Source organism: Amblyraja radiata, chromosome 6 (assembly GCF_010909765.2).
Source record: "Amblyraja radiata isolate CabotCenter1 chromosome 6, sAmbRad1.1.pri, whole genome shotgun sequence".
NCBI classification, from domain to species: Eukaryota; Metazoa; Chordata; class Chondrichthyes; order Rajiformes; family Rajidae; genus Amblyraja; species Amblyraja radiata.
The window spans coordinates 36,948,379-36,974,990 of NC_045961.1; the positions used below are offsets into that span (position 1 = coordinate 36,948,379).

A 26,612-nucleotide genomic window follows, 5' to 3' on the forward strand; every position below is an offset into this window, starting at 1 on the left:
CCCTCATTACCTGGTCAGCGAGTTGCGTTTGCCCCTCACGTACACAGGCATGGGGGGGGGGGGGGAAGTAAACTCCAGCGACAATAAAGGAGTTCAATTCCCTTGGAGAGTAGAAGGGTTTGCAGTTTATAAAGAAGGATTCTAGGTTGGGAGAGCAGAAGTTTGACAGTACCGTGATGTTGCTGCACCAGTCCTGGTTGGTATTGAAGCATATTCCACCACCTCGTGATTTCCCCGCTGCCTCCACTTCAGGGTTCGCTCTGTGAAGTTGGAAAACAGCCAATAATAGACCCAAGGACTGATCCAAGCTCTAGGTTCATCCGCTTTTTCCACACATCTCCTTGCATTGAAATAATCACACTCCAACCCATCAAAGTCTCATTATTGTGACCATATTATTTCTTGCTTCTTTATATTATTTGTTGATTTGTTCTGTGACATTGCAGCATATGTTAATCTCCACTGTGCAACACTATCTAATATACTTTGGTTGCCTAGCAGAGGATACTTGAAGGCTTTCCTTGCCTGCTGAAGAAATTATGCTGTGCAGTTCGGAGATGCTGAATTTTACTACCAACTCCAGGCAGGGAAATGTCCCTGGACAATATGATTGCCAATTGTGGAATTTTAATTAGTTTTATTAATATTAAAATTTCAGGAGTATAAATTTATAGCCATGTGCATTTAAATGGTGCCTTCAGCATAGTTATTTCAAAGGGTTCTTATCAGAAAGGAAGATATTAAAGTATTTAAAGAAGAGGGTGAGATATAGTTGGAATTATGTGCTTATTTGTCTGATTTTGTAGTTGCATTTTGAATGATGTAGGGTGTTTTTTCTATTTATTGATCACAATTCCAATAGCAGCCTCAATAATTTTAACAAACTTGCGTATTTATAATTCATTAGTTTGTTTCACATTGTTTCTTTTTGTTAATCTGAGCTAAAATTTGTTGAAATATTCTTATGAACATTCTGCTGGTGAAATCTTGGTAGTTAACTATATCAATACGGAAGAGTGGAATATGAAAGTTTCCATGGGGGAGGATGGGGAAGTGTTGCTGTTATGCTGGAGATCCATGTGGAGTCTGAATAAGTTCTCAACCTTCTGCTGTCCTCCAGACACATCCCAACTTTAAGGTGTCAGTCAATTCAGATTCAGATTCAGATTCAATTTTAATTGTCATTGTCAGTGTACAATACAGAGACAACGAAATGCATTTAGCATCTCCCTGGAAGAGCGACATAGCAAATGATTTGAATAAATAATAATAAGTGCATAAGGGGGGGGGGGTGATTGGCAGTCACCGAGGTACGTTGTTGAGTAGAGTGACAGCCGCCGGGAAGAAGCTGTTCCTGGACCTGCTGGTTCGGCAACGGAGAGACCTGTAGCGCCTCCCGGATGGTAGGAGGGTAAACAGTCCATGGTTGGGGTGAGAGCAGTCCTTGGCGATGCTGAGCGCCCTCCGCAGACAACGCTTGCTTTGGACAGACTCAATGGAGGGGAGCGAAGAACCGGTGATGCGTTGGGCAATTTTCACCACCCTCTGCAATGCCTTCCGGTCGGAGACAGAGCAGTTGCCATACCATACTGTGATGCAGTTGGTAAGGATGCTCTCGATGGTGCAGCGGTAGAAGTTCACCAGGATCTGAGGAGACAGATAATAATAATAATAATAATAATAATAATAATAATAATAATAATAATAATAATAATAATAATAATAATAATAATAATAATAATAATAATAATTTGTTTATAGGGACAGTGCATATTAATGAACATTTACATGTAAATATGCGAGATTGTAGCCAATCAGTAGCTAATTTCCGTCTCTAGTCCCAGGCAAAGGTAGGTGAAGTGTCTTGCCCAAGGACACAACGACAGTACACACTCCAAGCAGGATTCGAACCGGCCACCTTCAGGTTGCCAGCCGAACACTTAGCCCATTGTGCCATCTGTCGTCCTACTTCAGTCTCCTCAGGAAGAAGAGATGCTGGTGAGCCTTCTTGATCAGAGTTGAGGTATTGTGGGTCCAAGAGAGGTCATCGGAGATGTTGACTCCCAGGAACCTGAAGCTAGAAACACGTTCCACCTCCGTCCCGTTAATGTGGATGGGGGTGTGCGTGCCGCCCCTGGACTTCCTGAAGTCTACAATGAGCTCCTTGGTCTTCTTGGAGTTAAGGGCCAGGTTGTTGTCAGCGCACCATGCTGCTAAGTGCTGGACCTCCTCCCTGTAGGCCGACTCGTCATTGTTGCTGATGAGGCCAATCACCGTTGTATCATCTGCATACTTGATGATGGTGTTAGTACCATGTACAGGTGTGCAGTCATAGGTGAAGAGGGAGTAGAGGAGGGGGCTCAGCACACAGCCCTGTGGAACGCCGGTGTTCAGGGTGAGGGTTGAAGAGGTGTGCTTGTCTAACCTAACAGACTGGGGTCTGTTGGTTAGAAAGTCTAGTATCCAGTTGCAGAGGGAGGGGTCGATGCCCAGGTTACCGAGTTTGGTGATCAGTTTTGATGGTATAATGGTGTTGAATGCTGAGCTGTAATCGATGAACAGCATTCTTACGTAAGTGTCTCTGTTGTCGACGTGGGAGAGGGCGGAGTGAAGTGCCGTTGAGATGGCATCCTCCGTACTCCTGTTCTGCGGTAGGCAAACTGATAGGGATCCAGTGTGGGGGGTAGGCAGCTTTTGAGGTGTGCCAGGACCAGCCTCTCGAAGCACTTGGTGATGATGGGGGTAAGTGCAACTGGGCGGAAGTCGTTGAGGCTTGCCGCAGTGGAGTGTTTTGGCACTGGAACGATGGAGGTGGTTTTAAGGCACGTGGGGACAACTGCTTGGGCAAGTGACAGGTTGAAGATGTCAGTCCAGACGTCTGTCAGCTGCGCAGCACAGGCCCTGAGCACGCGCCCGGGGATGCCATCAGGGCCAGCAGCTTTACGTGCAATTGAGTTAGAAATGGTGACACTACTGATGTGCCCACTGCAAAGAATCCGTGGGCTGGTGAGTCCCATGTGTCAAAAGCTGGCAATGAAAATTCATGCTGGTGCTTCTGATTTACAGGTGCATTTCTTATGGACATTTTATTTGGCTATTGTATGAGTACGTTGCAGAGTTGCAGAGAGCCTTGTGGGAGTTGTGCAGCAGCTACATAGAGAATTATACTTTCCCAAACAAAGATTTAGAAGTTCTATGGTATTTTATGGATATAACTATCCAACATATAGTAGGGTGGAAAATTGTAATGCAATGAATTTTGGTGGCATCATGTGTCATGCAAGCACAACTGTAACTTCTTCAAAGGATCCCGACCGTAAACATCAACCATCTGCCTATCAATCACCCCCACCCCCAGCCCTCACCAGTATCCACCTAAAACCTGCTCGGCTTTCTCCTGCCTTGCCCTTGGGTAGACATAAAATACTGGAGTAACTCAGCGGGTGAGGTAGCATCTATGGAGAGAAGGAATTGGTGATGTTTCGGGTCGAGACCCTTCATCAGACTGGAGAAGGGCCTCGATCCAAAACGTCACAAATTCCTTCTTACCATAGATGCTGCCTTGCCCGCTGAGTTACTCCAGCATTTTGTCTACCTTCGAATAGATGCTGCCTTGCCCGCTGAGTTACTCCAGCATTTTGTGTCTACCTTCGATTTACCAGCATCTGCAGTTCTTTCTTAAACATTTCTCCTGTCCTTTCTCTCTTGCTCTTTCTGTTTTCTTCCTCTCTTGTACCCCCCCCCCCACCCCCACACACACACACACACACAATCAGTCTGAAGAAATGTCCCAACCCCAAATGTCACTATTCATTTTCTCCAGAGATGCTGCCTGACCCGTTGAGTTACTCCAGTATTTTGTATCTAAGTATTGTTTCGTTGTTACTGAAAGGCGGATGAATTTCCAGGTATATTATCTTTCGCTGTTGATGCTTGTGCTTGGCTGGTTAGCTCTTGGATATTACAGGGGCATCAATCCAAAACAAGGAATGGCAGCCTTGGTTAACTGGGATTACTCTTCCATCTTAGTTGTGCTGTTATGGAATCTTGAGCTGGCGACATAATAAACCACTTAATTGCTCTGAGGTGCTTTGTATGTTCTGAAGATGTTAAAAGAGCAATATAATTTGTTTTTCTTAAGAAGGAGTAACTAAAGTTAAATAATTTTTGGTTACACATTTTCCTTTTAGAGTGCCAGCTCCATGATGGTGGGTAAGTCCGCAGGCTCCGGGACTGGAGCCCCAGGTCGTTCCGGTTGGAGGCCGCACCACGGAGCTCGGCCCCAACGACAAAGAATAGGTCGGGTTCTCCTTATAGGGAAAAGATTTTAAAAGTTTCCCCGCCCCCACACACATACCCAGTTAAAAAAAAATAAAAACTACATTCAAACGAGACAAAAAATAATAAAAAGACAGACGGACTGCAGAGGCCGCTGCGACGTGAGTCGCGCCGCCCACCCAGACATTAACATATAAAATAAGCCCCTTGAAAGGCAAGACAGCTTAAAATGAATATAATGTCCTTTGCACAAACTTTGGAGAATGTCATTGAAAAAAATGCTAACTTTAGAGTTATAATAATATGAGAGGATAGACCCAAAATGCTGGAGTAATTCAGTGGGTCAGGCAGTGTCTCTGAGGAAAAGGAATAGGTGACATTTCGGGTTGAGACCTTTCTTCAGTCTGAAACGTCACCTATTCTTTTTCTCCAGAGATGCTTCCTGACCCACTGAATGACTACAGCATATTGTGTTTATCTTCGGTGTAAACCAGCATCTGCAGTTCCTTCCTGCATATGAGATTAGAAGATTTTTTTTCATGCAAAGTACAGCTTTAATCTGAAATGATTCTGCACCTAAGGATGGTGAAACTGACTCGACTGTAACTTCCACAAGGGAATTGGATAAATAAACAGGAATCATACTCAGAACTGTGAGAAGAGTACAGAAGTGGGACTAATTGCTTTGCTTTTGCAAAGGGACGGCGTAAGCACAAAAGAGTGAATGACGTTTTCCTTTACTGATTTCCGAGAATTCAATAAGCATTAACAAATGAAATCGAGCCTCCTTGCTTAAAACAAAGAGAAACCCACAATGAAAAGTTTAAATGATGCAGGGAAGGTGTTTTGGCCAATTAATTTCAGGAACAGATAGGAAGCTAAGCAGGTATTTAAAGAGAATGTGTGAAAGTGATTCACTGGGGCACAGAGATCATTGACATTTGATGGGGACAGGACTTAAGGGGCATAAAGAAGAATTGTGCACCAAACTTCAGAATTTATTGATGTTCATGAAGTCAAGATGGGAAGTAGAGCATTGTGTAATTGATCCTTAAGTTCTTGACTCATGGTTTTCAGCGTTTTTATTCCAACCCCTAAACAGAAGCATTTGTCAAAATCCCACACAAGAAATGTCCATGGAATTAACTGTTTTTAGAACCTGAAAAAAAATCAGCATGAGCATTTGTGTAACAAAGCAAGATTTCACTTTAAATGGGGCAATAGAAATCAAAGATAATATTGAAATTTATATCATTAATAGAAGCCGGCATGGTGGCGCAGCAGTAGAATGGCTCTCTTCCAGCAGCAGAGATCCAGGTTCGAACCTGACTTTGGGTGTTGTCTGTACGGAGTTTGTACATTCTCCCTGTGACAGTGTGGGTTTTCTCCGGGCGCTCCAGTTTCCTCCCACTCCAAAGATGTACAGGTTTGTAGGTTAATTGGCTTTGGTAAAGATAGTAAATTGTCCCTAGAGTATAGAATAATGCTAGTGTATGGGGGTCGCTGGTCAGTGCAGACTCACTGGGCCGAAGGGCCTGTTTCCACACTGTATCTCTAAACTAAACTAAAGCCAATAGAAAATAAAAAGCAGACTGCAATGGTACAGTGCAAGCTGCAAAAGTTAGAATTATATTTGACCCCTTTCCTTCAGTTATGGAAGGTCATGGCAGACAGAGAGCATGATAAAAAATAGTTGTGGTACAAGTAAAGTTCTTACCAGCAGGGTTATCACACAACTATGCAATGTTTGAGTTAAAGAAAAAGGGTTACATTCATCAGGAACTAAAGATAGGAAGGAAGTGAGGCGATCCAAAGAATACTCTGCATGATTGCTTCCAGAGGTTACTAAAATTGGAATTGTATTTGACAACTGAAGAAAGGGTGGCACAGTTGCACAGCAGTAGAGTTGTTAGCTTGGAATGCCAGAGGCCTGGATTCAATCCTGACTATGGGTGCTGTCTGTATAGAGTTTGTATGTTCTCCCTGTGACCTTGTGGGTTCTCTCCAGGTGCTCCGGTTTTCTCCCACATTGCAATGACGTGCAGGTTTTGTCGATTAATTGGCTTCTGTAACTTGTCCCTTTGAGTATAGGATAGAACTAATGTATGGGTGATCACTGGTTGGTGTTATCTCGGTGGGCCAAAGGGACAGTTACCACGCTATATCTCTAATCTAAACTAAATACTTTTATTGTTACTGTTTTTTTAAGGAAGGATAACCTTTGAAACAAAAGTTTGACAAGCAAAAAAAGTTGCTGAATCCAGAAGTCTTAGATAATGACAGAAAATTCTTCATAGCATTTACGGAGAAAGAAAGAGTATCAACTTTTCTTCTGAACTGGAAATGTGAGCAAACAAGCAAGCTTTAAGTTGCACAGAGGTGGAACCAAGGAGAGACTGAATGATCAGAATTATGCCTGGATTAGGGGTTTAGTTTACTTTAGAGATACAGAATGGACTGGACTCTTCAGCTCACCAAGTCCGCACCAACCAATGATCACCCTGACACTAGGCTAAACTATCAGAGTCTGAATTTGATGTGTATTGCTTGTTGATGCAGAAAAGATCAATGATACTGTAGTTGCTGGAAAGGGTAGAGAAGGCAGCACACAGAATGATTGATAGGATGGGAGAGACTGGGTTTTGATGTGAGGTTTGTTTCATTAAACTGGTTCTTACTGATATGCTCAGTGGTACCTACACTGCCGAGATCTGTTTATCAGTCCTCTTACGATCCTGGTGAAGACTCGAAACCTTTGTGAGTACCAAATTTACCGATGCCAGGAGAAATTGATTAGTTACTCTGAAGCCTCAGCAATTTGCCTTGTCCACTACCTTCCGCAATAAAGGCCAGGGGTATCTTGTAATGCTAGCAGGTCTTGGAGATAGCACGCTGGGAGAAATACATGGTTTGCCAGTCAGACATGGTGAGAAGGACAAGTGGTCAAGGCAGTAAACAGGGTGTTATGTAGTGAAAATGTGAAGCAGTAAACTGCAGGCACATCTCACTTTGGCATTAAAAGGTGGTTATGTGGATGTGGCACATTTCAAATAGTGACACAGCCTTGTTGCTGAATGGTGGGCAAGGCATATATTGCATTGCAAACAATATATCAACATGCTGTTTAATGCAAATGTTGAGGAATCAGATGCACCGAACTGGTCTGCAATAGAATGATCGTCAAGAGGAAATGACAAACGGAATAATAAAAATTAAATTGCAGAGCACACTTGAAGGGATGTTGTTTGTGCCCTAACCTAGGGGCTTGGGATGTGCCTCTAATCAGAATGGAGGGCAGGCAGCATTTGCATTCCTCAGCAGGAGATTAAAATGAATTCTTCAAATGCCAATTAATTATGGCAAATTATTTTTTTAATGTGCTGGTTGTTTCGTTGAAGCTCGTCACTAATCCCAATCTGTGAACTGTAAATTTATCGAGTGAAACCTATTGAATTAAAAAAAATAACTGCCAAGCAGGTAAGATTTGTACAGCTGCTCGAAATTGTTTCAATTTTGTAATACCCTGTAGTTCCAAACACAAGTTTACCTTTTCCAAACTATGTCTGAAGTTTAAAATAAAACACAATGTGCTGGAGTAACTCAGCCTCTTTAGAGAACATGGATAGGTGATGTTTTGGCTCCGGACCTCTCTTTAGACTGATTGTGGTGGGAGGTGGGGGGAAATGTTGGATACCTCAATGTACAATCTTGATCATGTCTTGCGTTAAACCTGATTGTATAAACATGCATTTTCATTTCCTACAATCAAGACTTTGTTATCTCTTTTATATAATAGTATCTCTTCACTGAAATATTGGGATGCTCTGGTTGCAATTATAAGATGTGAAAACAAACAGCAGATTTGTCTATCTTCAGAAACACTGACCTCAAAGGAAAATAGCTTCAGAAAATGTACTGTCAAGAGCAGTACTCAGTTCAGAGTCAATATTAGTCTCTGAAATGGAAAGTCTTGTTTCAGCAATTCTGCTTGCAGATAACCTCTTTGTTGGAATAAAAAAATGTCTTTTTTGTTTGGATGAATTGATTGTCTTTAATTAACACAACTTTCTATCTCTGCTTTTTTAATCAAATTGGTCTTTGTCTAATTTTAAAATGTTCACAGTGCTGACTGTGCTAATTTGAAAATGTGTCCATTACTTGCAAGACATGGACGTTTAAAAGAGTTAAGAAACGGTGATAATTGTTCTTAGACCTGGTGAATAGAGATCTGTTAGTGCCATTTCAAATACTCACATGTTAGATGATCTTGAGTAAAACACAAGCTGCTGGAGGAATGTTTGCATAGATAGGTGGATTGCACAGAGTCTTTTAACCAGGGTAAGGGAATCGAGAATCAGAGATCATAGGTTTAAGATGAAAGAGAAAAGATTTAATAGGAACTTGAGGGATAATATTTTCACACAGAGGGTGGAAGGTTTATGGAACAAGCTGCCAGAGGAAGTGGTTGAGGCAGGTACTATACTGTTTAAAAGGCATTTGGACAGATATATGGATAGGAAAGGGCCTGTCCCACTTTCACAACCTAATTCACAACCTTTTTTACTCGTGGACATTTTTCATCAGGCTAGAAAAATGCCCCGACCTACTTGATGCCATGAGTACCTACTACTAGCATCATGACCTACCTATGACCTCCTACAACCTCCTACGACCTCCTACGACCTCGTGCCGACGTTGCTTCGAGTATGAGTCAAGGGCAAACTCGGCAGAGGTCGTGAATTAGATTGTGAACGTGGGACAGGCCCTATAAGGTTCAGAGGGATGTGGGTTGAACTTGGGCAAATGTAGTTTCATTTCGAGATACAGCGTGGAAACAGGCCCTTCGGCCCACCGAGTCCGTACCGACCAGCGACACCCACACATTAACGCTATCCTACACACACTAGGGACACTTTACACTAATACCAAGCCAATTAACCTACAAACTTGTACATCTTTGGAGTGTGGGAGGAAACCGAAGAGCTCGGAGAAAACCCACGTGGTCACGGGGAGAACGTACAAACTCCGTACAGACAGCACCCATAGTCGGGATCGAACCCGGGTCTCCAGTGCTGCAAGTGCTGTTAGGCAGCAAACTCTACCGCTGCACTATCATGCTGCTCTAAATGGAACAAGCTTAGATCAGGCAACTTATCTGGCATCAACTGGTTGTGTCAAAAGGCCAGTTTCCATTCCATATGACTCTACAATTCTCGTAGTGTATACAGGAGACTGATAATCAACCAAAAAGTAAAGGGCCTGTCCCATGAGCATGCGACTGCATGGTCGCTTGAGCCGTATGGCCTCGCGGGGCCGGTCCCACTTCGACCGCCTGAGCCGTATGGAGTTGTGCGGAGCTGGTCCCGACATCGCACGGGGTTCCAAAAAACTGACACTGTCCAAAAATTCCGTGCGGCAACGGCCTGACGGCCTGCAGCCGCATTGAGGCCATACACACCGCCTCGACGGGCGTGCGCAGCGTCTCAACGCCATACGCAGCGTCTTGGTGTCATACGCAACGTCTTGACGCCGTACGTCACGCGCGAACTTCCCGCGGACTTCGCTCGAACTTCACATCAACTCATACAGGATCACTCGACCTCCGCGTGGCCCCCGCTTCCGGTTTAGTCGTGCTTGCCGCATGCAGTCGCATGCTCATGGGAAAGGCCCTTAATTCTCCCTTTCTAAGAATTATGGTTGGATTTGTGAGCTGGCAAGGGAGAATGCTGGTATGCATTGATGCTGCCACCATGTTCCCCTGTGAGGCTTGAATTATATTAGAGGTTGATTTTACTCCCAGTGCACGGTGTTCTGTACATTTGCCCTGCAAAAGTCGAGTTAAATTAAGTTAATACTGCCACACAGTAACAGGTCACTTGGCAATGAATAGCTTGTTCTAATTGCTCATTTGCCTTTTCAAAACCACTTTTTGACGTCATTACTTTGAAGCAAAAGAAATGTAAGGTTTTGTTAACTTGTATTAAGATTATAAAACATGAGTGTGAAACCACCTTGGAGCATTTCAATTGTATTTTAAAGAGATGGGTAAAGTATGGAAGGACTTGCAAGAATAAGCATGATTCATTTGTAATATGTAAAAGGAATGTTGAAGCAGCATTTGGATTATAATTATCTTTATTTATAAACCTAGTCAATTGTGGTATTAAAAGTTTAAATGCACAAAACCACTAAGATCAGAACTTCAAAACAGTAAATGCCTGGGAGATGTGAGTGTATAACATATGGCCACAATCCAATTTTGAGCTTTAATCCAACTGTGATTTATAAAGAGAGACTGCATTCAAACATGTTACATTCTGATATTTAGAGAGAAAAGTTACACGTAATATGCATTAATTGCAAAATTGATGTAAATACCAATACATTTCCCAAAGGAACATTAGAATCTCTGCAGGATTCCGATGGCATTAAGTGGAAGATAGATCATTCTGAAATTTCCTGTGCGTTTGGCTAATATTTAAATATTAAACATTTTTACTTTCAAGTCACACTGGTAAAAAAAATGAGGTCAAAGTAACAGACCATTTCAGCTTCCTCATCATAAGTGGACAGTGTCATTTGAGCATGACACTGTCAGCCTCAATTGGTTCAAGGCCAATGTGAACCTGAGTAAAACAATGGTCCAGTCTCCATTGGGTTAAACTGTGTCATTTCTGTCGTTTCTGTCACGTCTGGTCAACTGTCAAGGATTTTTCTACAGCTGCTTGTGGCGAGGCTTGCTCTGGGCATCTGTCCAACAATACCTGATGTAATTCCATTAGCATCATTAAAGGCCCTGCTGTCACTCAGGGATCTGTTAAGACTTTTAGAGGTTGGTTCCTTCATCAAGCTGCTGCCGGGACAACAGCAGAAACAAATGGGCCAGAACAGGGTTTGATGCTGACGACGGTTGCTGTCTGTACGGACTTTGTACGTTCTCCCCGTGACTTGCGTGGGGTTTTTCCGGAAGCTCTGGTTTCCTCCCACACTCTAAAGATGTACAGGTTTGTAGTCTAATTGGTTTGGTAAAATTGTAAATTGTCCCTAGTGTGTGTAGGATAGTGTTAGTGTGCAGGGATCACTGGTCGGCACGGATTCAGTGGGTCGAGGGCCTATTTCCGCACTGCATCTCTAAACCATCCAGCAGATCAGTGGAAGCATGCCGTCTGGATACGGCACATGTTTCATCGTGTTTTTAAACACCAGCTTAATGTTATCAAGCTGGAAAGGGTGCAGAAAAGATTTTCGAGCATGTTGCCAGGACTCAACGGCCTATAGGGAGATGTTGAGCAGGCTCAGACGTGATGTGGCACTCACCACTTTATTGCCCCACACACCTCCTTTAAAATTTCCCCCTCTCACCTTAAAGCTACACCTGCAAGTATTGAACATTTCCACCTTGGGGGGGAGAGAAGGGGGAGAGACACTTTTAAGAAGTATAATAAAATTTAGCGGGCATTTTCCCTACCGGTAAGTCTTCCTTGGTCCTGAAACTCCAATGAGCCAATCAAAATGCCCGGTCAGTGAAGGAGATTGCCTATGGTTACCCTCGACTGCCTGTAACTAAATAGCGACCCCACTCAACTGCACTACGACCCTAAAAAGTCCCATGCCGACCAAATTTTACTCACAGAAAATGTTTCAATATGCTGAACAATTTTCCGCGACCTAGCTGAGGCCACGAGTATTTGGGAACTTCCGTCGAGCATGAAGGAGAGTTCCAGCCACCTCATAGGACCACGTGTCGACCATGCTGTGAGTTTGAGTCAAGGGCAAACTCTTATAAACTCGCAGATTAGGTTGCCCAAGGCCCTTAACTTATGGCAAATATGCAGAATAATTTATATCTCAATTTTACCTTCTAGTAGAAGGTTAATACAATCGTACGAAAGATAGACACAAAATGCTAGAGTAACTCAGCGGGTCAGGTGGCATCCCTGGAGAACATGGTTAGGTCGCGTTTCGGGTCTGAACCCTTCTTCAGAAGAAGACTGCTTACTGATATTATCTCAAGCCAAGGGTTTTTTGAGTTTTCCCACCACTGATTTTGAACTAAATGGACTGCAGTCACTTCATTTATTCCTCATTCGGATGAATAATAATACTTTCCTCCCTCTAGCACAAATTGTATATTGAGGTAAGTATGAAAAATTATGTCCATGACCAATGATGTTTTCGTCCTGACTTCTTTCAACAGCCTCGAGTGTATGCCATCTGGACCCTGTGACATGTGTATTAATTTGTAACAAATTCCTTTACTGCTGAAAGCTCCGACAAAGGTTCAAGGTTCTGTATCTCCCTTTTAAACATTTATTTTCTTAATTCCATTTGAAACATTACAAAATGCAAATATTGATCCCATATGTCTCCACATCCTTCAATAAACTGGCCTTTCTCTGGCGTCAGAATTTAAAAGGCATTGTTTATTTGGAGGATATTAGTTGGGGCTTTTTGATCATCATGGATGTGTGGGGCAGAATAACTTGTTTCTATTCTGTCTGACTTTGACTCTCCATGATATATTTACTTATCTTTACATAACTAAAACTCTGATCTTGTGCTCTTCCGGTTTGCGCGGATTTTCTATTTGCGCAAAAAGGGTTTGCAATACCCCTACGATTTTTCACCAGCTCACTCACCGTTCTCTTGTGCTGTTAGTGCAACAAGTTTTGTTCCGATCGGTGGTATATATGGTAAAGTTGGCGAGGTTTAAAAATCTTAAAAACCGAGCGTGCGCAGATCGATCTCCTCTCCTGCCAGTCAATGCTGTGTGGGTTGGTCCCTTCCCCTGTCACTTCGCAGGATGGTCCGCTCCTTCCTGCATAATCGCGTCTTTACTGGAGCCGAGGGACGCTGTGGGTGACCGGCGGAAGTCTCCAATTTTCGGAGGGACTGGAAGCGGCGCGGCCCCTCGCGGGAGATGTCGCCAAACAAAAAGCGGAGAACATGATCCCGGCGGAGGAGAGCGTCCAGCGCCCACTGTGAGGCCAAAACGCACTGCCACCACAATGCCCCACAGATCCAGCCCCGTCCCCTCTGGTCCCCCTCACTGGCTCCTGCCCCCCTCCCCCATGATACCTCCTTCTCCTCCATGACTCTTCCCCCGTCTTTTCTCCAAGATCTCCAGAGTACAATTATGTTTAGACCAAATTGAGATTTAAGCTGAACAATTTACATGTAAACATCAGACTAATGCAAATCTAAGTCAAAGGCACAGTTAAAGGCTTTTCTAGCAATGACTTGCATTCATGAAGTGCTTTAACTCAGTGAAACTTTTCATGCTCTTTGCAGGAGTTTTTGAAATCTAGCATCCTTTGCAAAAGTAGATTACCAAAGGCTTTGTAATTTTAATAGCATTCTGAAAGGGGGCAAAAAAATAAGAGATGTAGAAAAGGAATGATATAGATCAACTAATTTGGAAAGTTAAAGGTTTGGACTTATTATTGTTAAGTATACAGAGATACACTGGAATGTTTTGTTTTGTGTACTATCCAATTCGATCAGGTAATACTATACATAAATACATTCATGTCACCCTCAAATACTAATGCTTAGTAATAATAATCTATTTTCTTCCAAGTTGTAACAAAGTAGGAAGGTATGGTTTAAGTTACATAGGCCATTGGGGAGACTTGATCTGGTGTATAGCATACACTATCGATCCCCATGTTCTATGGAAGGATGTTAGTCGTTGAAAGCAGTTCAAAGAGGGTTTACTGGAGTAAAACACAAAGTGCTGCAGTAGCTCAATGGTTCAGACAGCATCAGTGGGGGGAATGGAAAGGTGATATTTTGGGTCGGGATCCTTCTTCAGACTGGAGAGTCTCTAGAAGGCTTAGGCAAGCCAGGCTTTATCTGTTGGAATTTAGAAGAGAGAGAACTTAATTGAAATATACAAGTTCCTGAGAAATCTTGACAGGATGGATGTGCATGGGATGATTTTTCTCATGGAAGGTCATGGAGGAGGGGGGGGGGGGTCACTATTTACAAGTATGTGGTTTTCCATTTAAGAAAGAGATAAGATGAAACTGTTTCTCCCTTTTGCTTTGGTATTCTTCTCTCTAATTTAGTGCAAGCAGTCTTTGCAACTGAAAGGCAAACGACCAGCAAAGCAACAGAGACAAGATTTAGGAAAATGTAAACAACTGCTGGAGTTGTGGAAGAGGAGTTAAATCCTGCAGATGTTTACATTTTCCTAAGTCTTGTCTCTGTTGCTTTGCTGGTGGTCTCTTCTGCAGTTGTATAGGGCTCTGGTAAGACCACATCTGGATTGGTCAGTTGTGCACAGTTTGGGTCTCCTAATTTGAGGAAGGACATCCTTGTGATTGAGGCAGTGTAGCGTAGGTTCACGAGATTGATCCCTGGGATGGTGGGACTGTCATATGCGGAAAAATTGAAAAGACTAGGCTTGTATCCACTGGAGTTTAGAAGGATGAGGGGGAATCTTATAGAAACATATACAATTATAAAAGGATTGGACAAGCTAGATGCATGAAATATGTTCCCAATGTTGGGCGAGTCCAGCACCAGGGGCCACGGTCTTAGAATAAAGGGGAGGCCATTTAGGACTGAGGTGAGAAAAAACTTTTTCACCCAGAGAGTTGTGAATTTGTGGAATTCCCTGCCACAGAGGGCAGTGGAGGCCAAATCAATGGATGGATTTAAGAGAGAGATAGAGCTCTAGGGGCTGGTGGAAACAAGGGATATGGGGAGGCAGGCATGGGTTATTGATTGGGGATAATCAGCCATGATCACAATTAATAGCGGTGCTGGCTCGAAGGGCTGAATGGCCTCCTCCTGCACCTATTTTCTATGTTTCTATGTTTCTATTAGGAAAGTAGGAAGGTTATGTACGAAATTGAGCTCAAGAATGAGGAGACATTGGTGGACTTGTTATCAATATAATTAATGGGGGTGATAGGTAGAAAGGATAGTGTATGGACTGCATCTTCAATGTTTGTGGAGGAGTGAAGGTTAACAGTGATGTCCCTTGATCACACAACCTCCGTTGACAGACAAGAGATAGCAATGTGCATTTTCTTTCCCATGGATAGTTTCTTTCATATTCAAATTGTAGCCAAGTACATACCCAATTATTCACCTGAATAGTTATACTGTTTTCTTTGTCTGTATGTGTCTCGATGTGATATTACATACACAGCTAGAACTTGATCACGAAATGGATGCACATAAAGACGCAGTGGTTCAAATTTAGCTTGGCTCAACTAAATCTTTCAACCTTCAAATGATTTAATGCTGATTCATAATGTGAAATGGCATTGAAATGTTGTATTTTTTTATTTGAAGTGCTGTTTTAGAGATCAGCAGTGTATTTAATTAATGGGAGCAACATGCTAATTAGCAGGACTGTTCTGCAATTTGAATAAAACTTCACAGGTCTCTTATTCAAATGCGAAGTATCTTAATAAAGGTAAATCAGCAGAATACAAATTACCATTTGACTACTTGAAACCCATGTGAACATTTAACTGTTTACGAACTTGACCATGTTTCTTATTTTGGTTTTACTGGATTTTGAGTAAAGAAGCACAAAAACATTTAAGACTACATATTAAAACATAACTTTGAGAGAGTTAGATATACAGTAGCTAATGGAATCAGGGTATATAGGGAGAAAGCAGGAACGGGGAACTGATTTTGGATTATCAGCCATGATCACATTAAATGGCGGTGCTGGCTCGAAGGGCCGAATGGCCTACTGCACCTATTTTCTATGTTCCTATAAGTAAGTAAGTAAGTTTATTGGCCAAATATTCACATACAAGGAATTTGCCTTGGTGCTCCGCACACAAGTAACAACATGACATACAGTGACAGTTACGAATGACTCAGAAAACACTAAACATTAATAATAATAAAACATTAATGATAATACACCATTGATCAAGCATGTGAACCAACAAAATGCTATGTTTCTATAACCATGACTTATTCCTAAATTTAGGACTTAAAAATGCAGTTCCTCTTTGATCAGATTTTTAAAGCTGGGCAATGTCACAGTGCCTTTGAAATTCTCAGTGATATGGTGCCTTGGGAGATCATTCAAAATTAGTCACCTTTAATAACTATAGCCATTTTTTTCAGTTTTATATTACACCTGATTATTTCCTTTCAAGGAGAAGGAAATAAGGCCATGGTCTTTCAGAGCTTTTAATTTAAATTGATGAGCTTCTTGAGACCTGCATCATTAGCAAAATCAGTAATATAGTTCACCGAGCTGATGAAAATCTTTTCTCATGAAAGGTTACACACATATGACATGGTGTTTTAACACTCTCAAATACTTTAAGCAGCATGATCCATTAGTATAAATGTTTATTCTTTTGATTTAGCGCGTTAAGGCACATTTATTCTAAATATAGCAAACCTGGTATATGTTTCAAAAACCTTTCAGGAGATTTTTTGGCTTATATTAGAAAAGCATAGTGAAACCTTTATATTTATACCAGATATTTAATTTGGCTTATAAATACAGTTTTTTATAAGATAAAATGTACTTATCACGTACAATGGTTGGAAGTAAAATGACAATTAAATAAGGAGTTTGGGGACAGCCAAAGTCATCAATGATGCATGTTAAAGAATTGAAGAAAGATTTGAATGTTTTTAAATAAGTACTCGTTATTAGGAAGCATGCAAGCTATGTACAATATTAAAAAATGTTCCTTATAGAGACTGGAATTTAAAAATTTGATTAATCAAATAATTATTTTATTCAAATATATTGGATGTAAGCATTACGGGCAAGACGTATACATATTGTCCTTCCCCAATTGCCCTTGGGAAGGTAGAAGTTGGTGGCGGGTCACTTTCTTACGCCCCATTTGATGAGAGTATCTGTCAAATATTTCACGAAGGAAAATGCTTTGGGAGAATCTGGAGGAGATCACTCACTCCTGAATATTTAATCTTTCAACTGCACTTGTGCACAATGAATTTATTTAACTGTCTAGTTTCTGGTCAATAGTTACCTTCAAGGATACTGTTGGTAGAAAAAGAATGTAGTTGGTAGTGAATATAATTACGGTGATGACATTTAATCTTGCAGAGAGATAGATAAACTCTAATTGGCGATGGACCTTTTCTGCCACCGGTAGCTTATGTTCTTTATGCAGTGGAGGTTTTCAAGGTGCTACACAGAACATTATCTAATGTAATTTGACAAGGCTGTTTCATTTCCATTAAGTAGCTAAGATAATGGCCAAGTCTGGTGGGCAAATCGGAGCATTAGTCATTTTATTCAGATCTGAGCAATGACAATGGTTTTGCCACCATTAATCTTCCAGCATATGGAGCTAGTGAATTATTGTCCATTATAATTAATGGGCACACTTGATAGCCCTGAAACACTGATGCAAGGAGGATGCGGTAATAGTAATCCAGGGTGCTCTGCAAGGCCTGATAGCTCTCAATACCATTGCAGAAAAAGAGCCTTCTATACAATTGAGACACGAGGAAGTGCAGATTTTTGTTTAGTTTAGAGATACAGCTCGGAAACAGGCCGTTCGGCCCACCAAGTCCATGCCGACCAGCAATCCCAGTACACTAGCACTATCCTACACACTAGGTACAAGCTACAATTTTACCAAACCAATTAGCCTACAAACCTGTGCGTCTGTGGAGTGTGGGAGGAAATCGGAACTCCTGGGGAAATCTCATGCAGGTCACGGGGAGAATGTACAAACTCCAGCAGATGCTGGAATATTGAGTAAAACACAAAGTGCTGGGGTAAATGAGTGGATCGGACACAATAGATAGGCAACATAACAGAGAGGAACCTTCTTCAGACTCTATGCAATCACCTGATTGCTCTGTCCTTTTGTGTCCAAGAATCCAACTTAATATTGCTGTGTTATGCAATTATGCCTGCTTTAAAAAAACTCTGCATTTCCCTTGAAAAACATTTCATGTAAATTGGAGCATGTGCATCAGCAAGGACAAGACAATAAAGAACCAGGCTTAATGGTTACGGTTTTCTGAGCATTAATATATGTGTTTAATCACTTGTATAAGAGATAAATCATCAGTTTACATTGGTTGGTCCCTGTTCTCTTGCTTCTTTGGTTTAGATACCTAAGCAGCACATCATATCTCTGATAGGGTCTCATGAAAGGCCTCTGAGAATGCATGTGAATTTCCTACATCTTACTGGAAGCATATTGAAAAAAGACCGATGTACCTTTTGTCTCCCAAATATCTTTCTCGATCCTTGTATTTACTTTCTGCATCGTATGACCCAGTTTCTCACTATTTAAGCATCCCCTATTTCTATTTTTCATATAGATTTGAATGACCTATTATTCCTTTTCCATGTTATACCCAATAAGCTGGCTTCTTGCTTTTTCTAGCTCAAAAAGTCTCCATTCTTTTGCCAATAAGAGTTATCTAAAAAATTACTTTTGTGAATGGCTTCGTAAACACAGGGAAAGTGATTGGGTAGATGGTGGCATTAACTAACATAAGTAAAGTGCATAAATATGGTGCATACTATATGACTGCTCCCTCAACTTTGTTAATATAAAGGACTTTTCAGAGTTGACTAAGTTGGGCAAAGCTTACCTGAAACACTAGCAGAATCAACGATCATATTAATACTTAAAAAAGATAAAAATATAGAAGAACCAGGTTCATATAGAGCTATTGCTTTGTTAAATACGGATCAAAAAATAATAGCGAAAACACTAGCCAGTAGACTAAGCAGGTATGTTAGTAGACTAATAAATGAGGATCAAACAGGATTTATACCTAAGAGACATTCATTCAATAACTTGAGACGTTTGCTTAACATAATGCACTCACATAAATCTCACGACCAAGAGTTAGCTATCATCTCACTGGATGCAGAAAAAGCGTTTGATCAAGTAGAATGGGATTATATGATTAAAGTATTGCAAAAATTCCAATTGGGAGAGAACTTCATTGCATGGATAAAACTATTATATAACAAACCTACGGCTAGAATACTAACTAATAATATATTATCCTCGAAATTTGAACTATCAAGGGGCAATAGACAAGGTTGTTCATTATCTCCGCTGTTATTTGCTTTGGTAATTGAACCCCTTGCTGAAAAAATAAGAACACACCTGGATATTTACGGTTATAATACAAAATATTCAAATAACAAAATATCCCTATATGCCGATGATGTACTACTGTACATCACAAAACCACAAATTAGTATACCGAATATATTAAATTTAATTGAGGACTTTGGATCCTTTTCAGGATATAGAATAAATTGGAACAAAAGTGAAATTATGTCGATAAAACCAAAAGACTCAACACATCTCAGGAAATTCCCCTTTAAAATAGCTACAGAAAAATTCAAATATTTGGGAATTGAAATTACTAGAAATTACCAGGATATGTTTAAAGCCAATTATAATCCTCTACTTAAGAAATTAAATAATTTGATTAAATTCTGGAAAACACTTCCGATGTCCTTAATAGGCAGAATAAACGCTATAAAAATGATTTTCTTACCACAAATTCTATACCTATTTCAATCAATACCTATATATCTCCCAAAAAAGTTTTTCAAAAAATTGGACTCAGACATTACAAATTTCATATGGGATTATAAACCCCATAGAATACAAAGAACACACCTTAATAAACGAAAAGAGTGGGGGGGTCTAGCGCTCCCTAACTTTATGTATTATAATTGGGCAGTAAATATTAAAAATATGATTCACCTGCTGGACAATTCTGCCCAGCAGGCGGACTGGATTGTAATGGAAAAAGGGGATTGCTCCCCAAGTAATATAGGAGCGATTATTCTCTCACCAATAAATCTGAATAATAAAAATTATAATAAAAACCCAATTATACATAGCACAATTAGAACATGGAAACAAATAAAACAGAATCTAAAATTAAGAAACCTATCTCTCTCAATACCAATAGCCAATAACCCATCGTTTAAACCATCAATCATAGACAAATCATTTATACATTGGGAAAGAATGGGAATCAAAACGCTCGAAGATCTGTATGAAGTGGGAAAATTACTATCATTTCAACAACTACAACTGAAATATAATTTGAAAAATAACCAATATTTTAAATATCTTCAAATTTGTGATTATTTGAAAAAATACACAAAAGACTATCATAATATGCCTTCCAACTTACTGGATGAAGCAATGAAGACAAAGGCGGAATCAGCTAACTTAATATCGTACTTATATAATATCATTTTAAACATAGAAATACCCACAACAGATGGAATTAGAAGAGACTGGGAACAAGAATTAGCTATAAAAATTTCAAAAGAGAGCTGGGATAAACATTTACTACAGGTGCATAAATGCTCGATCAATGTACGACATACGCTTATCCAATTCAAAACATTACATAGACTATACTATTCAAAAACTAAATTAAATAAAATCTTTCCTAATGTTTCACCAATCTGTGATAAATGTCTGTGTCAAGAAGCTACCATAGCGCACTCTTTTGTTTTTTGTACAAAAATCCAAAAATTCTGGCATGGAATATTTGATATTTTTTCAAAATTAATTAAAATAAAACTGGTACCAAAACCAGAATGGATCATTTTTGGGATATCGGAAGGTATCCCTGAATTAAACGTGTATCAGAAGAATTTACTCAATTACGGGCTAATAATGGGAAAAAAGCTCATACTTAAATTCTGGAAAAATGCGCCCACACCAACAATAAAAATGTGGATATCAAATATGTTTGAAACATTACATCTGGAAGAGATGAGATTCCTCTTAGCAGATAAAGCAAACCAATTCCAAAAGACGTGGTCTACGTTTATGGACCTATTACAAGCATGAGGTGCAATAGTAATTTTAAAAATAAATAAATAAATAAATGGTATCAGGACCTGGCATTGGGAGATAAAACAACAAAAACAGACTTGGTTGGTAGTCTTTCTGCGGAGTTTAATGTTATAATAGAGCGATTGTCCTTACTTTCTTTTTCTTTCTTTTCTAGGGTCTACTTTCTTACTTTACTTCCTTCTCTAACTTCTTTTCTAAGGGGCTTTCTTTTCCCAACACTCTCCTGCACTTCACAACTCTTGCGCACCTTCTTTACTTTCCTTACTTCTATCTTTTAATAAAAAAATAAAAAAAATTAAAAAAGAAAAAATTAAAAAAAAAAAAAAAAAAAAAAAAAAATTAATGGGCACACTTGATAGCCCTGAAACACTGATGCAAGGAGGATGCGGTAATAGTAATCCAGGGTGCTCTGCAAGGCCTGATAGCTCTCAATACCATTGCAGAAAAAGAGCCTTCTATACAATTGAGACACGAGGAAGTGCAGATTTTTGTTTAGTTTAGAGATACAGCTCGGAAACAGGCCGTTCGGCCCACCAAGTCCATGCCGACCAGCAATCCCAGTACACTAGCACTATCCTACACACTAGGTACAAGCTACAATTTTACCAAACCAATTAGCCTACAAACCTGTGCGTCTGTGGAGTGTGGGAGGAAATCGGAACTCCCGGGGAAATCTCATGCAGGTCACGGGGAGAATGTACAAACTCCAGCAGATGCTGGAATATTGAGTAAAACACAAAGTGCTGGAGTAAATGAGTGGATCGGACACAATAGATAGGCAACATAACAGAGAGGAACCTTCTTCAGACTCTATGCAATCACCTGATTGCTCTGTCCTTTTGTGTCCAAGAATCCAACTTAATATTGCTGTGTTATGCAATTATGCCTGCTTTAAAAAAACTGTGCATTTCCCTTGAAAAACATTTCATGTAAATTGGAGCATGTGCATCAGCAAGGACAAGACAATAAAGAACCAGGCTTAATGGTTACGGTTTTCTGAGCATTAATATATGTGTTTAATCACTTGTATAAGAGGTAAATCATCAGTTTACATTGGTTGGTCCCTGTTCGCTTGCTTCTTTGGTTTAGATACCTAAGCAGCACATCATATCTCTGATAGGGTCTCATGAAAGGCCTCTGAGAATGCATGTGAATTTCCTACATCTTACTGGAAGCATATTGAAAAAAGACCGATGTACCTTTTGTCACCCAAATATCTTTCTCGATCCTTGTATTTACTTTCTGCATCGTATGACCCAGTTTCTCACTATTTAAGCATTCCCTATTTCTATTTTTCATATAGATTTGAATGACCTATTATTCCTTTTCCATGTTATACCCAATAAGCTGGCTTCTTGCTTTTTCTAGCTCAAAAAGTCTCCATTCTTTTGCCAATAAGAGTTATCTAAAAAATTACTTTTGTGAATGGCTTCGTAAACACAGGGAAAGTGATTGGGTAGATGGTGGCATTAACTAACATAAGTAAAGTGCATAAATATGGTGCATACTATATGACTGCTCCCTCAACTTTGTTAATATAAAGGACTTTTCAGAGTTGACTAAGTTGGGCATGCCTTTGTCATATCTATATCTAGATGATTTGGGCTGGAAGAGCTGCTGCCTCACAGTGCCAAAGTTCCGGGTTCGATCCAGACCTTGGGTGCTGCCTGTGTAGAGTTTGCATGTTTTCCCTGAGACTGCATAGGTTTCCAACGTGTCCTCCGTTTTCCTCTCGCATCCCAAAAATGTTTGTAGGTTGACTCTGAAAAAAATTGCTCCTCGTGTGCAGTGGGTGGATGCAAAAGTGGGGATAACACAGAAAGAGTGTGAACGGGTGATCAATGGTTTGCGTGGACTTTGTGGGATTTGAGGGCCTGTTTCCATACTGTGTCATTCAATTCAATTCAGTTCAAACCAATTCCATTTAAGAGCACAAGTAAGAGGTCATTGCATTGCTATCAATCTGTGTGTTATTCAGACCATACCAGGTAACAATAGCTGGATTTTTTCTGTGCCTTTATCAAAATAAAGCATTATTAACAAATAATTACAATACCAGGTAATTTATTTTTAGTCTTGGATAGACATTCACAGGATCATATTCTCTAATAAATAAATACAGATCTGAAGTCTGTAACATATGTTGTCATAGTAACAATTTTCCATGAACTGCATCTGGTGCTCTTAGCAGAATTTTTAATGCAACATTTTATGATTTTCATTTGCATTTAATTTTAATTCCTTTGTCATCTTCAGTTGAAGAAGGATTCAGACACCAGAAAATCTAACAACAGAATGTTGATGAATTGGTGTTCTGGTGAAAAAATGTTTCTCGGCACTCTTTATTCTGCATCAAAGAAAGCAATGTTGAGAAAGGGTGATCAAGCATTTGGTCCAATGATTACATTTCACAGAAGGATTTAATGATAGAGAAGAAGACTGACCAGGTATAAGGGGGGAAAAGAGGCCTCTGCAGCTGAGATCACAAGGGAAGATGAATGGAGTTGCAAGGATACCAGTAGCTGAAGATTTGGGAGATGGCAATGGGGAGGTTGGAAACTTGGGGAGGACAAAGTGACAATCAGATTTAATTACAAATATCATTAATCCTAAATGGTGGTGTCAATGGATCAAGAACATGGACATTGATGATACAGGTAGTTGAGTAAGGACCTGATATAATTAAAAGTTGTCCAGTTGGACAGTTGTGCAGTTGTGTTGGATAAACGGCAATTTATGTGGGGTATTTACCAAGAACAAATAATCTATATTTATGTAATCTCAGAAAACGATTGACTGCTAATTGTAATTGAAACTATCAGAGCCAAAGAACTAGTTGAACAATATGTTTGACAGAAGCGAGGGACTTTACTGATAGATGGCAACAAGCTGGCAGGAAGTGAGGAGTGTCGATGCACAACATCAAACGGAAACACGGCAGACACTTCAATCATTTAGCAAAACAGATCGTTAAAGCAAGAAATAACAAATTACAAATGATTTTGAATGCTAAAAAGCTGAAGAAAATTAGCAGATTTTCACAATATTGTAAGGAATCTTGATACTCACTTACGTAACAATATCCAATGAATGTGATGATGAGCTTCACATACTTCAATAAACACGCAGGTTGCAAAGAGCGGCACTTTTTTAAATTTTGTGCAGTTAAAAGAAGTCCTATCAGCTGATTTCATTAATATTAGTTAATAATGTTGTATTCTATCCTGTGATTAAAAACATGCATCAGTGTGGACATGTGCAGGAAGGAACTGCAGATGGGTGACGTTTCGGGTCAAGAAGGGTCTCAACCTGAAACGTCACCCATTTCTTCTCTCCAGAGATGCTGTCTGTCCCGCTGAGTTACTCCAGCTTTTTATGTCTATCTTCAATGTGGATATTTCAGACTTAACACCATAAAATGATGAATTAAACATTGATCAAAATGATTGATTGCCATAATCTTTGCATTAAGATCAGGTGTGATCTGAGCAGGTGTGAGGTGTTGCATGTTGGGAGGTTGAATGTGAAGAAAAAGTATACAATTAGTGGCAAGACCCTTAACAGACTGATGCACTGAGTGATCTTGGGGTCCAAGTCCATAACTCCCTGAAAGCGGTAATACAAGTAGATAGGGGGGTAAAGAAGTCTGTGATATGCTTGTGTTCAGAGGTGGCAGAATTGAGTATTAGAATCAGGAAGTCATGCTTCATTTTTGTAGGAGTTTGGTTAGGCTGCATTTGGAATATTGTACGCACTTATGATCACTCCATGACAGGAAGATGAGGTGACTATGGAGAGGGCGCAGAAGAAGTTTACCTGAATGACGTCTGGATCATAAGGAGAGGTTGGACAAATTTGGATTGTTTTCTCTGGAATGCCAGATATTGTGGAGAGACCTAATAGAAGTATATAAAATGGTGAGAGACATAGATGGAGCAGATAGTCAGAACCCTTTTCCCAGAGTGGAAATATGAAAGATTGGAGAACATGATAGCTTTAAGGTGAAAAGGACAAGGTTTAAAAGAGATTTAAGGGGCAAGTCTTTTTTTGAATACAGAGGGTGGTAGGTGCCTGGAACACGCTGCCAGGGCTGGTGGGGGCAGATACAATAATGCCATTTAAGAGGTTTTTACATGGACACATGGATATGCAGGGAATGGACAGATATTAATCATGTGGTGGAAAATTAGATTAGTTTATCTTGGCATTATGTTCGGCACAGACGTTATGGGCATTTTTTTCTGTACTGTTCTATGTTCTATCAAAAAACAAACAATTCTGATTCATTAGAACCTTCCTCACCACTTGGATTCAACTCAATATTGAATGGTATGGCATAAGAAGGTCAAAGAAATGCAGATGCTGGAAATCTAAAATAAAAGCAGAAAGTGCTTGAAACATATCTCCATTCATCATGATTTTATATGCTTCCATGAGTTGAGTCATCAACCATCTACACTCCAGGATAAACTGTCCCAGCCTATTCAGCCTCTCCTTGTAACTCAAACCCTTGAGTCCTGTTAACATCCTGGTGAAGAATGTCTGCACCCTTTCTACTTTAATGACATCCTTCCTATAGCTGGACAACCAGAAATGTACACAAGATCCAACTGTGGTCTCACTAATGTATTGTACAGCTGTACCATACATCACAACTCCTGTTTCGGTACCTTGCTACGATGATAGCAAGCCTTCCGAACACATTCTTCACCACTCTGTCCACGTATGTCGCCAATTTCACTGAGCATCTGCACCTACCTATCTATCTGCTCTACAGCAGTCTCCAGGGCCATACCATTTACTGTGTAAGTCCTGACCTGATTGACCAATATGCGCCACCACACTTGTCAGAGTTAAATTCATTCTGCCTTGGTTGATCCAGATCCATTTTTAATCTTACTGTCCACACCCTGTACACCATACCACCATCTTCTGCTCGCGACATTAACTACTACAAATCATTAACGTAGATGACAAACAAGAGTCGGTAGTAAAGAAAGCAAACTCAATGCTAGCATTTATTTCAAGAGGGCTTGTGTACAAAAATAGGGATGTAATGCTGAGGCTCTATAAGGTGCTGATAAGGCCACTTAATAATATAATAATAATAATAATAATAATAATAATAATAATAATAATAATAATAATAATAATAATAATAATAATAATAATAATAATAATCTATTTTATTGTCATTGCACATCAGTGCAACGAGATTTGGTATGCAGCTTCCAACCGATGTCAAAAAAATAATAAATAAATAAACTGTGCGGCGTGACCATCTGAGGGAGACAGTCCAGGTGGGATGGGGGGCACTCAGCAGGGCCGGTTCAGAGCCGCTATAGCTCTGGGAATTTTTTGGAACATTTTTTGGAACATTTGGAATATTGTGAGCAATTTTGGACACCATATCAGAGGAGGATTACAAGAATGATCCCAGGAATTAGTAGGTTAACCAATGATGAGCATTTGCTGGCACTGGGCCTGTACTCGCTGGAG

General features: G+C 40.2%; 1 long non-coding RNA gene across 1 annotated transcript in view; it reads left to right on the plus strand.

Moving 5' to 3' along the window:
• Positions 1-26,612, plus strand: part of LOC116974250 — a 405,085-nt gene that overhangs the window by 251,495 nt on the left and 126,978 nt on the right. The gene's annotated exons all lie outside the window — the stretch shown is intronic.